General features: G+C 45.7%; 1 pseudogene across 1 annotated transcript; it reads right to left on the bottom strand.

Moving 5' to 3' along the window:
* Window positions 1-8,267: 8,267 nt before the first annotated feature.
* On the bottom strand, window positions 8,268-9,976 carry LOC104656969 (annotated as a pseudogene). Its single transcript, XR_747210.2, has one exon. The product of XR_747210.2 is annotated as a ferritin heavy chain pseudogene (transcript).
* Window positions 9,977-10,138: the final 162 nt, after the last annotated feature.

A 10,138-nucleotide genomic window follows, 5' to 3' on the forward strand; every position in this document is an offset into this window, starting at 1 on the left:
ACATTGTGCCACTGTACTCCAGCCTGGGCGACACAGTGAGACTCTGTCCCACAAAAAAATAAAATAAAATAATAAAGATACAATTAATATAATATATAAAAGATAATAAATATAATAAAATAAAAATAGCAATATGTAATCTAACACTTAAATCAAAGATCAGTGGGCATGTGAAAAAAAAAAACAAGCCATGTGATAAAATCACAAAGGGTGAGTGCCTGAGATGAGGCGTAGGAAAGCAGAAAGGGAAAATCCCCTGCAAGGTGGAAGCTTTACCTGCCTCACAATCCTGCTAACTGCTAGCTGTGCTTTACCTAGATTCAGCCTAATGCATCATGTCACCCTGTCCCTCCTTTAACTCTCACAGTCCACACAAGAAACACTACAAAGCCATTTCACAGCAAACCCTATCAGACCGTGCCACTTTCATGTACCACCCAGTGTGGGATACATGTGCATTTTGTGAAATTATTCTGACATTTAGATTCTTTTAAAAAGAATTGTGTGGCCCACTTTTTCATCCCACAATATTACAGAAAAGAAAACTAACTTGATTCCTCCCTTCCAGCTTCAAATTAAACCTAGTGATCAATGAACTATTGTTTTATCAATCCTTCCTGGATAATGTTCACACCATAATATTAAATTAGAAAAAGAAGACATCTAATTTCCCTCACCTATAAAAGTTATATGATCTTTCTGCTCATGTTCAATTTGCATCAGTCCATTGAGTCACAAGTGTTCCAACTCCAATCTAATCGTAATGTGTCATTATTACAGGAGCGCCTCATTCTGAAGGAATAAGGTGTTCTGCATAAGAGGAGTCCCAGATAACTCAAGTTTGCTATTTGAGCACAGGAACTTTATTGTGTTATTTAAATGCAGCTATTCTTACATGTATATAAATGTACATTTTTCTATTTAAATATATAGCCCGCATGGTCTTTGGGGGATAATAAGTTCTTTGTGTTTAATAATTGCCGTGGCAAGTGGTATTTCCATTCATCATAAAATCACTTATTTCATAAGTGGAGTTCTTCCAGGAACATGACACTCAATGTAATCAGATGAGGAGACAGGCAGAGACATTCTGAGGTTCAGCAGCAGCTCTGCTCCTGCTGAACTCAGGGCCTAAGGCCCCACTGGCCAGTGGATGGAGTGAGCCCCTGGCATGGTCTTACCCGTTAGGACAGTGGCCTGCTCCCTGGACTCAGAGAAAAGCCTGACTATTCTTCTCCCATCTCTCTCACAGCCATTGCCATTCCTCTGGCCTCAGTCTCATGACCTTAATTCTATGTGCCCAATCTTTCTGTTCCCTAAATTCTCAACAAGGAAGCTGACATCTCATCTCTTCCTGCCGGCCACTTGGCTGGCCAGCCTACGGCCTGGCTTGCTTTGGCTCACAGGCCCAGCACTGATCCCACCTGTTGGGAAAGGGCTGGGAAGGGGCAAGTGTTGGTCCTCGTAAGGCTGCTCCCTTGGCAATGAAGCAGTGTCACTTAAAAGAGGATGAGACACCACTAGTGACATATTCCCACCAGGGGCTTTGAGAACAGTCCCCCAGTTCTAACTGGCACGGAGTAAGCATCATTGTGTTAGCTCCAGCTAAATCCTCTGGGATCTGACAGACGCCAAATTTCTCTTCTGAGCATCCACATTTCCTGGCTGGATTCTGATACCGTTTATCTTCATCCATCACCTTTGCCAATATTTTGGCTACTTTGTTAGGCAATACCAGAGTGGAAAACTGCCACAGCCCCCTCATGTTTAGGGGGATGCTAGGTTTAGACGGAGTTACGTGACACACTTTTATTGCCAAAGGTTGCTTTAGTGCCTCACAGACCTGCCGCGGAGGTCTGCCCAAAGGATTCGGGTGGCCCTGCTCAGACTGGTTCAGGGTCATTTTAGGACTCCGTGCCTGCCTGTGGATGGATCCCTTCTACAACATCCCCACCAAGTGGTTGACCAGCCTCCACTCCGCATCTCCAGGAAGAAGGAACTATGCCCACAGGCAACACATTGTAACTTTTAAGGACTTTGTTAAGACGGTACTTTGTATTGAGCTTAAACTGAGCTCAAACTTCATGTCCCTTCAACATCCACCCAATGACCCTACTTTGCTCCCCAAAGCCAAGCAGAACAGGTTTACTTCCAGGGGAGCAACTGAGTGTAAGAAAGATCCAGTGCTCCTGTGTCTGGCTGTGACTCTAAGCAAGTTAACTATCCTTGGTTTAAAAAGAAAAAAAAAAAAAAAGGCCAGGCACACTGGCTCACGCCTGTAATCCCAGCACTTTGGGAGGCCGAGGCGGGCGGATCACAAGGTCAGGAGATCAAGACCATCCTGGCTAACATGGTGAAACACCATCTCTACTAAAGATACAAAAAAAAAAAAAATTAGCCGGGTGTGGTGGCGGGCGCCTGTAGTCCCAGCTACTTGGGAGGCTGAGGCAGGAGAATGGTGTGAAACCAGGACTGGAGGTTGCAGTGAGCCGAGATCGAGCCACTGCACTCCGGCCTGGGAGACAGAGCGAGACTCCGTAAAAGGAAGACAGGCCTACGTCCCTGCGGAGAAGAGTATACAGTGCATGGAAACCTCTGGTACACAGTTGTGTCCACTACCTTCCTTTCTTCTGTATGGCAACCCTGCAAATATGTGAAAACATCTGTCATGCTACCTCCAAACATCCTCTCATCCAGAGTAAACATTCATGGCCTCTTTAATTGTGCCACCTAGGATATGTTTTCAAGGCACTGACCATCCAGAATGTATTTCTGTTGATCAGTGTGACTTCTGTTCCTTTTTTCTATTTCTAGTTTTTTATCTCATCCATTCTAAACCATTGTTAGTTTAGGGACAGGCCACACCAAAGGCATCCCCCATTGTGAACCAGGAAGGGGAGGCTCAGAGGAGACCCTGCCCAAGAAGACCTCCCCATGGAGGGATGGTGCCAACTGTACCCCCAGTATAGGGGGTACAGGGACAGTGGAGTTTCTGGAGCCTGTTTAGTCAACCAGCTGGACTGTCATGCTAGAGGTATGGTTGGCCTCTTCCCGGCCATCCCACTGGAGAATCCTTTGGAAGTACGGCTCCCTCCACATCCTTTCCTAATGAGGACTAAGGAGATGATGGCTAGAGCTGGGAGAAGCGTGGACAGTGACAGGGCTTTGGACTGGGGGTGGCTCTTCTAAATTACCAGCTCCTATACTTGGCAACCCTACCTGCCAAGAACAGCAGTCGGAAAGTGACCTTGGTTTCCCTAATTCCTTTCTAATCCTGAGAAGTAGTCTCTTCCCCTATAAAGCTCCTTGTGGTGTGAGGATACGGCTGAGGCTATGCTGTGGCTCGCCCATACCCCTAAGAACAGGACGCCCTCCGGGGGGGACTGGTATTCCTCAGGAGCTGTCTGATCACCTGGCAAGTCTGGTCCAAACGCACAGCCTCTTGACTAGGTAGAGTTCCCCCAGACACCACTCCTAGGGGCTACTCTGTGAGTGGGGCTCCCTGCCCCGGGAAGTCTCCATCCCTCACATGCTCCAGACACACCTTCCAGTCCTCTAGTCCTCTCCAGGTGGAGAGAGTAGCCTCACCAAGCCTGCACTGCACACTGTGGGTTCCCCTTGCCCCAGATTAGCCTTACAAGCCTCCTTCCTCCTTCAGGATGATGTAGGGTGCAAATAACACAACATCCATGTAAAAGCAACTTATAACAACATGGGCTTATTACTTCACATAACAAGACATCTCGCAGTAGGAGGCTCAGGGTCAGTGCAGCAGCTCAGCAGCATCCCCAAGACTCAGGATCGTTTCATCTGTCTGCTCCACCAGCCTTGGCATCTTGGCTTCCATCTTCCATTTTCCCCACATGGTTACAGAGTGGCTGCTAAAGCTCCAGGCATTACTGTCTTACATAGCATGTTCAAAAATGGGAAGGATGCTTGCTCCTCATGTAACTCCTTCTATTAGCAACAAAAGCCTTTCCCATAGCTCCTAGCAGACGTCCCCTAAAATCTCATTGGTAGGAACCAGGTCACATGCCCACAGCCCACCCCAACACCCATGACAAAGGAGAATGGAATTGGGTAATTGATAGGGCCTCTCTTCCCTGAACACATCGACCCTGACACCTGAGAAACGGAGGGTTCTGCTAGCAAGACAGAGAGGCAGGCAGTGTCTGCACACCATCTTCATGGTCCCCTAGCGTCCATACTCCAGGACAGGCGAGCTGGGTCAGAGGCCTACATGTTACCGCACAGCCAGGTGAGAACAGCTCCATGGTCCAGGTGACTTCAGGTGCCTTAATGAAAGGCTGGTCACACTAAGGCACATAGGGCCCCAAGGGTACTTCCTGTTCTTCTGTTTGTTGACTTAAGTAGACTCCTGAAGTATGCACTGCAATGACTATGAAGTTTTTCCCAGAATGTGCTCAGCCAGGAATAAGCTAAGAAATAAATGCAACGGCACAAGCTTGGAAGCTCCTGGACTTCAGAACACTTATTTCTTCACAGTCAGGTCTCCAACACCTTTGGCCACCGGGAAAAGTACTTTGGCAGGTAATGGAATCCAGCGGCGTGGCTTAAATGTCAAAAACCTTGCATTTCTTCTATTCTGTTGAGCTGCAATATATGTTGTGCACACTATCTCCCAGCAATGGTGAACACAGTGTATCTGGAAGAAAGTCTCATTTCTTAACTCTTTTGAACTTGATCTCACGTGCACTTAATGGAGCTAAGCATTTGACAGAGTGTGAACAGCAGAACTAACCAAGGGTCTGAGGAGTCCACCTGAGACACCTGGGAAACACAGGGTTGCGTTCCTGGGGGTCATGCTTTTGGAGGAAGATACATTCAGATGGGAGTTTGCTTAAGTCATCAGCCCAAGTGTTCATGGAAATCCCCATTTCTGCTTATCACAGGTCCTGTTAGGCTATATCACTCCTAAACTATACTTCTTTTGTTTTCAATTTTATCGAGTTAGCATTGGCCCCTGATTTCAATCTGTACCTGCATTTATAAAACCTACTTTTGACAGCCAACATAGTAGCTCTCATTCCCTAATTCGTGTCATGTACAAATTTGATCGATGTCCTTAATCTAATAACTGATAAAAAATTGAAATCAGCCAGTTAGAGAAGCCACACTAACCTCTGCAGGAAAATCTTTACTGTACAGTTTACTTAACAAGCCACAATTTCAAAAAGCAATTAAAGATCCTGCAGACTCCAAATCACAACGCTTCCATAACACAGCCCGTTTGAGGTTGAGAGACAAGCATCATCTAATTCTTGTGAAACTAAGGGAGATACTCCAAATACGCTAAGTTATTAATAACTCTGCACAGAGCCTGATGCCTGTATTAGTCTGTTTTCATGCTGCTGATAAAGATATACCTGAGACTGGGCAATTTACAAAATAAAGGGGTTTAATTGGACTGACAGTTCCACATGGCTGAGGAGGCCTCACAATCAAGGCAAGGAGGGACAAGGGACATCTTACGTGGACAGTGGCAGCCAAAAGAGCTTGTGCAGGAAACTCCCCCTTACAATAACCATCAGATCTCGTCAGACTGACTGTCATAAGAACAGCATGGGAAAGACCTGCCCCCATGACTCAATTACCTCCCACCGGGTCCCTCCCACAACACATGGGAATTCAAGAGGAGATTTGGGTGGGGACACAGTCAAACCATATCATTCCATCCCTGGCCCCTCCCAAATCTCATACCCTCACATTTCAAAACCAATCATACCTTCCCAACAGTCCTCCACAGTCTTATCTCATTTCAGCATTAGCTCAAAAGTCCACAATCCAAAGTCTCATGCCAGACAAGGCAATCCCTTCCACCTGTGAGTCTGCAAAATCAAACGCAAGTCTCATGCGAGACAAGGCAATCCCTTCCACCTGTGAGCCTGTAAAATCAAAAGCAAGTCTCATGCGAGACAAGGCAATCCCTTCCACCTGTGAGCCTGTAAAATCAAAAGCAAGTTAGAAACTTTCTAGATATAATGGGGGTACAGGCATTGGATAAATGAAGCCATTCCAAATGTGAGACGTGGGCCAAAACAAAGGGGCTACAGGCCCCATGCAAGTCCAAAATCCAGCAGAGCGGCAAATCTTAAAGCTCCAAAATTATCTCCTTTGACTCCATGTCTCACATCCTGGTCACACTGATGCAGAAGGTGGGTTCCCATGGTCTTGGGCAGCTCCACCCCTGTTGCTTTGCAGAGTATAGCCTCCCTCCTGGCTGCTTTCATGGGCTGGTGTTGAGTGTCTGTGGCTTTTCCAGGTGCATAGTGTAAGCTGTCAGTGGATCTACCATTTTGGGGTAGGCCCTCTTCTCACAGCTCCACTAGGTGGTGCCCCAGTAAGGACTGTGTGTGGGGGCTCTGACCCCACATTTCCCTTCCGCACTGCCCTAGCAGTCCTCACTGCCCATGAGCACCCCGTCCCTGAAGTAAACTTTTGCCTGGGCATCCAGGTATTTCCATACATCTTCTGAAATCTAGGCAGAGGTTCCCAAACCTCAATTCTTGACTTCTGTGCACCCACAGGCTCAACACCACACAGAAGCTGCCAAGACTTGGGGCTTCCACCCTCTGAAGCAACAGCCCAAGCTTTACCTTGGCCCCTTTTAGTTTTGACTGGAGTGGCTGGGACACAGGGCACCAAGTCCCTAGAGTGCACACAGCACAGTGACCCTGGGCATGTACCACAAAACCATTTTCTCATAGGCCTTCAGGCCTGTGATGGGAGGGGCCGCCATGAAGACCTCTGACGTGCCCTGGAGATATTTTCCGCATCGTCTTGGGGATTGACATTCAGCTCTTTGTTACTTATGCAAATTTCTGCATTCAGCTTCAATTTCCCCTCAGAAAATGTGTTTTTCTTTTCTATTACATTGTCATGCTGCAAACTTTCCAAACTTTTATGCTCTGCTTCCCTTATAAAACTGAATGCCTCTAACAGCATCCAAGTCACCTCTTGAATGCTTTGCTGCTTAGAAATTTCTTCTGCCAGATACCCTCAATCATCTCTCTCAAGTTCAAAGTTCCACAAATCTCTAGGGCAGAGGCAAAATGTCACCAGTCTCTTTGCTAAAACATAACAAGAGTCACCTTTGCTCCAGTTCCCAACAAGTTCCTCATCTTCATCTGAGACCACCTCAGCCTGCACCTTATTGTCCCTATCTCTATCAGGCTTTTGGTCAAAGCCATTCAACAAGTCTAAAGGAAGTTCCAAACTTTCCCATATTTTCCTGTCTTCTTCTGAGCCCTTCAAACTGTTCGAACCTCTGTCTGTTATCCAGTTCCAAAGTTGCTTCCACATTTTCGGGTATCTTTTCAGTAACATACCACTCCTGGCACCAATTTACTATATTAGTCTGTTTTCACACTGCTGATAAAGACATACCTGAGACTGGGCAATTTACAAAAGAAAGAGGTTTAATTGGACTTAAGTTCCATGTGGCTAGAATATCTTATGTGAATGGTAGCAGGCAAAAAGAGCTTGTGCAGGAAAATGCCCCCTTACAATAACCATCAGATCTCATGAGACTTACTCACTTTCACGAGAACAGCAAGGGAAAGACTTGCCCCCATAATTCAATTACCTCCCACTGGGTCCTTCCCACAACACGTGGGAATTCAAGATGACATTTGGGTAGGGACACAGCCAAACCATATCAATGCCTCTATAAATTCACCAGGAACACTTCTAGAAAATGTTGAACACCTCCAAGGCCCCACAAAACCCTCCTCTACCCACATCTTCATGGCAAGGAGCTACCATGGATCCCCCTCCGAGTGTGCCCAGACCAGTTACAGGACTGGCTACAACAGAAGGCAACTGAGAGACACAGAGCAAGAGCTGCCCTCCCACCAAAGCCACACACCACAGAAAGAACTCATTCTTCATAAGGACACTGGAGCTAGTGGAAAAGGGACAGACGGTAGCTGCCAAAAACCTGGCTGATGTCCACAACATCCCATCCCCTCATCTCAGACTCACACAGGTGCTCTCTACACCATCACACTGTTTATTTTTCAGAGAATTCCACACACACTAAGATTCACTCGTTTATTTGTTTGTCTCTCCTTTCCAGAATAGGAATTCCATGAGGCCAGGGGCTTTGCGTGTCTGTCTATTCACTGCAGAATCTCAGAGCTTCTTCTACAGTAGACACTGAATACATATTTGTTGAATGAATGAATGAATGAATGAATGTGTCCCCAGATGTTTCTCATTTAAATGAAAATTATCAAACTGACCATATTTTTATAAGTTTAGTTAAAGATGTGACCATCTTACTTCATTACATCTCCATTAAAACAGTTTGGTATTTCAGTTACAGGTGTATGACTGGGAGTTCAATTCTTCTCCATGATAAGCACAAATGACTCAAGCTACCATTCAATATTCATTTTACAGATATATGAAGCTTGTCTACTCACATTCAAAGGTTTTCATTAATTCGTCTTTTATCTAAATCAATCAAGTATTTTCTCATAAATGAGAAATATTAAATAAGTGGCGGCTCTCAAGAAATAAAATAGTGACCAGCAGAAATAATCTGCAACTTCTGTGAATAAGCTTTTTCTCAGTGTCTAAAATAACAAACACCATTTATGGACCAAAGACTAGGTGTCATGAGTTTTAGAAATTGGTACCCAGTCTGCTGTTACATGTACCATTATCCCAATGGCAAAGATACACAGAAAGCCAAGGCTCAGAGGCAGTAAGTCATAGGTTCAAGGCCTCTTGCTGATGACAAAACCGGAATCTGAACCCATGTCGGGCATACATTTACACATACATGTATACAAATGTACATATATACAGCTTAGATTCAATGAAATACAGTAATCTAGTGGTGGAACAAATTATTTCTAATAAATGTTATAAAATATAAATGCCTCTCTGAATCCTTTAGAAAATTAATTTTGCCATGAAGTACAAAAAGGAAAGACATAAAACTTAAGTATGAACAAAGTTATAGGAGACTGCAAACATTTGGTAATATGCACTGTCTTTTTTTCGGGGGGAGGGTACCAAATTTCTTTATTTGAAGGAATGGTACAAATCAAATAATTTAAGTGGATGTTTTGGTACAACTTATGGAAAAGGTAAAGGAAACCCCAACATGCATGCACTGCCTTGGTGACCAGTGAAGTGACCCCATGGCTACAGGGAAATTAGCCTGAGGCTTAGCTTTCATCATCACTGTCTCCCAGGGTGTGCTTGTCAAAGAGATACTCTGCCAAGTTGGATTCCGGTGCTCCCATCTTGCGCAAGTTGGTCACACGGTCACCCAATTCTTTGATGGCTTTCACCTGCTCATTCAAGTAATGTGTCTCAATGAAGTCACACAAATGGGGGTCATGTTTGTCAGTGGCCAGTTTGTGTAGTTCCAGTAGTGGCTGATTCACATTTTTTTCCAAATGTAATGCCCACTCCATCGCATTCAGCCCGCTCTCCCAGTCGTCATAGTCTGGTTTCTTGATATCCTGAAGGAAGATTCGGCCACCTCGTTGGTTCTGCAGCTTCATCAGTTTCTCGGCATGTTCCCTTTCCTTATGAGAGTGGTGAAGAAAGTATTTGGCAAAGTTCTTCAAAGCGACATCATCGCGGTCAAAATAGTAAAACGTAGGAAGCGTAGAGCTCCAGGTTGATGTGGCGGTTGATGGCGGCCTCTGAGTCCTGGTGGTAGTTCTGGCGCACCTGCGAGGTGGACGCGGTCGTCATGGCGGAGGCTAAGGACAGGCGGCGGCGCTGGAGCGGCAGCGGGGGCCTTGGGGCGGTCGGAGGGCGCGGTGAAGAGGTGACGGAGGGCTGGCTATAGGCGGCCGGCAGGGATGGGGGACAAGCGCCGGGTTCCCTCCAAGCACTGTTAAAGCAGGAAACCCTGACCACACTCGGCGAAGAACGTCTGCACTGTCTTTAAAGCTCATTTCTCCTTATTGAGGCATGAGGCCATATTGTTTATGACGTGCAGAGCTGTTGGCATCTTTCCTGCCCATAACCAGGACCATCACTCATTCATCTTTTTTTGCATCCAGGTGCATGAAAAGGCAGTAAGTACATTTTTTAAGAAAATAGCATCAAAAGCGGATTTTAAATCTACCTGTTTTTCTTCTGTTTGTTT

The sequence above is a fragment of the Rhinopithecus roxellana genome, chromosome 3 (genome assembly GCF_007565055.1).
Source record: "Rhinopithecus roxellana isolate Shanxi Qingling chromosome 3, ASM756505v1, whole genome shotgun sequence".
Taxonomy (NCBI): domain Eukaryota; kingdom Metazoa; phylum Chordata; class Mammalia; order Primates; family Cercopithecidae; genus Rhinopithecus; species Rhinopithecus roxellana.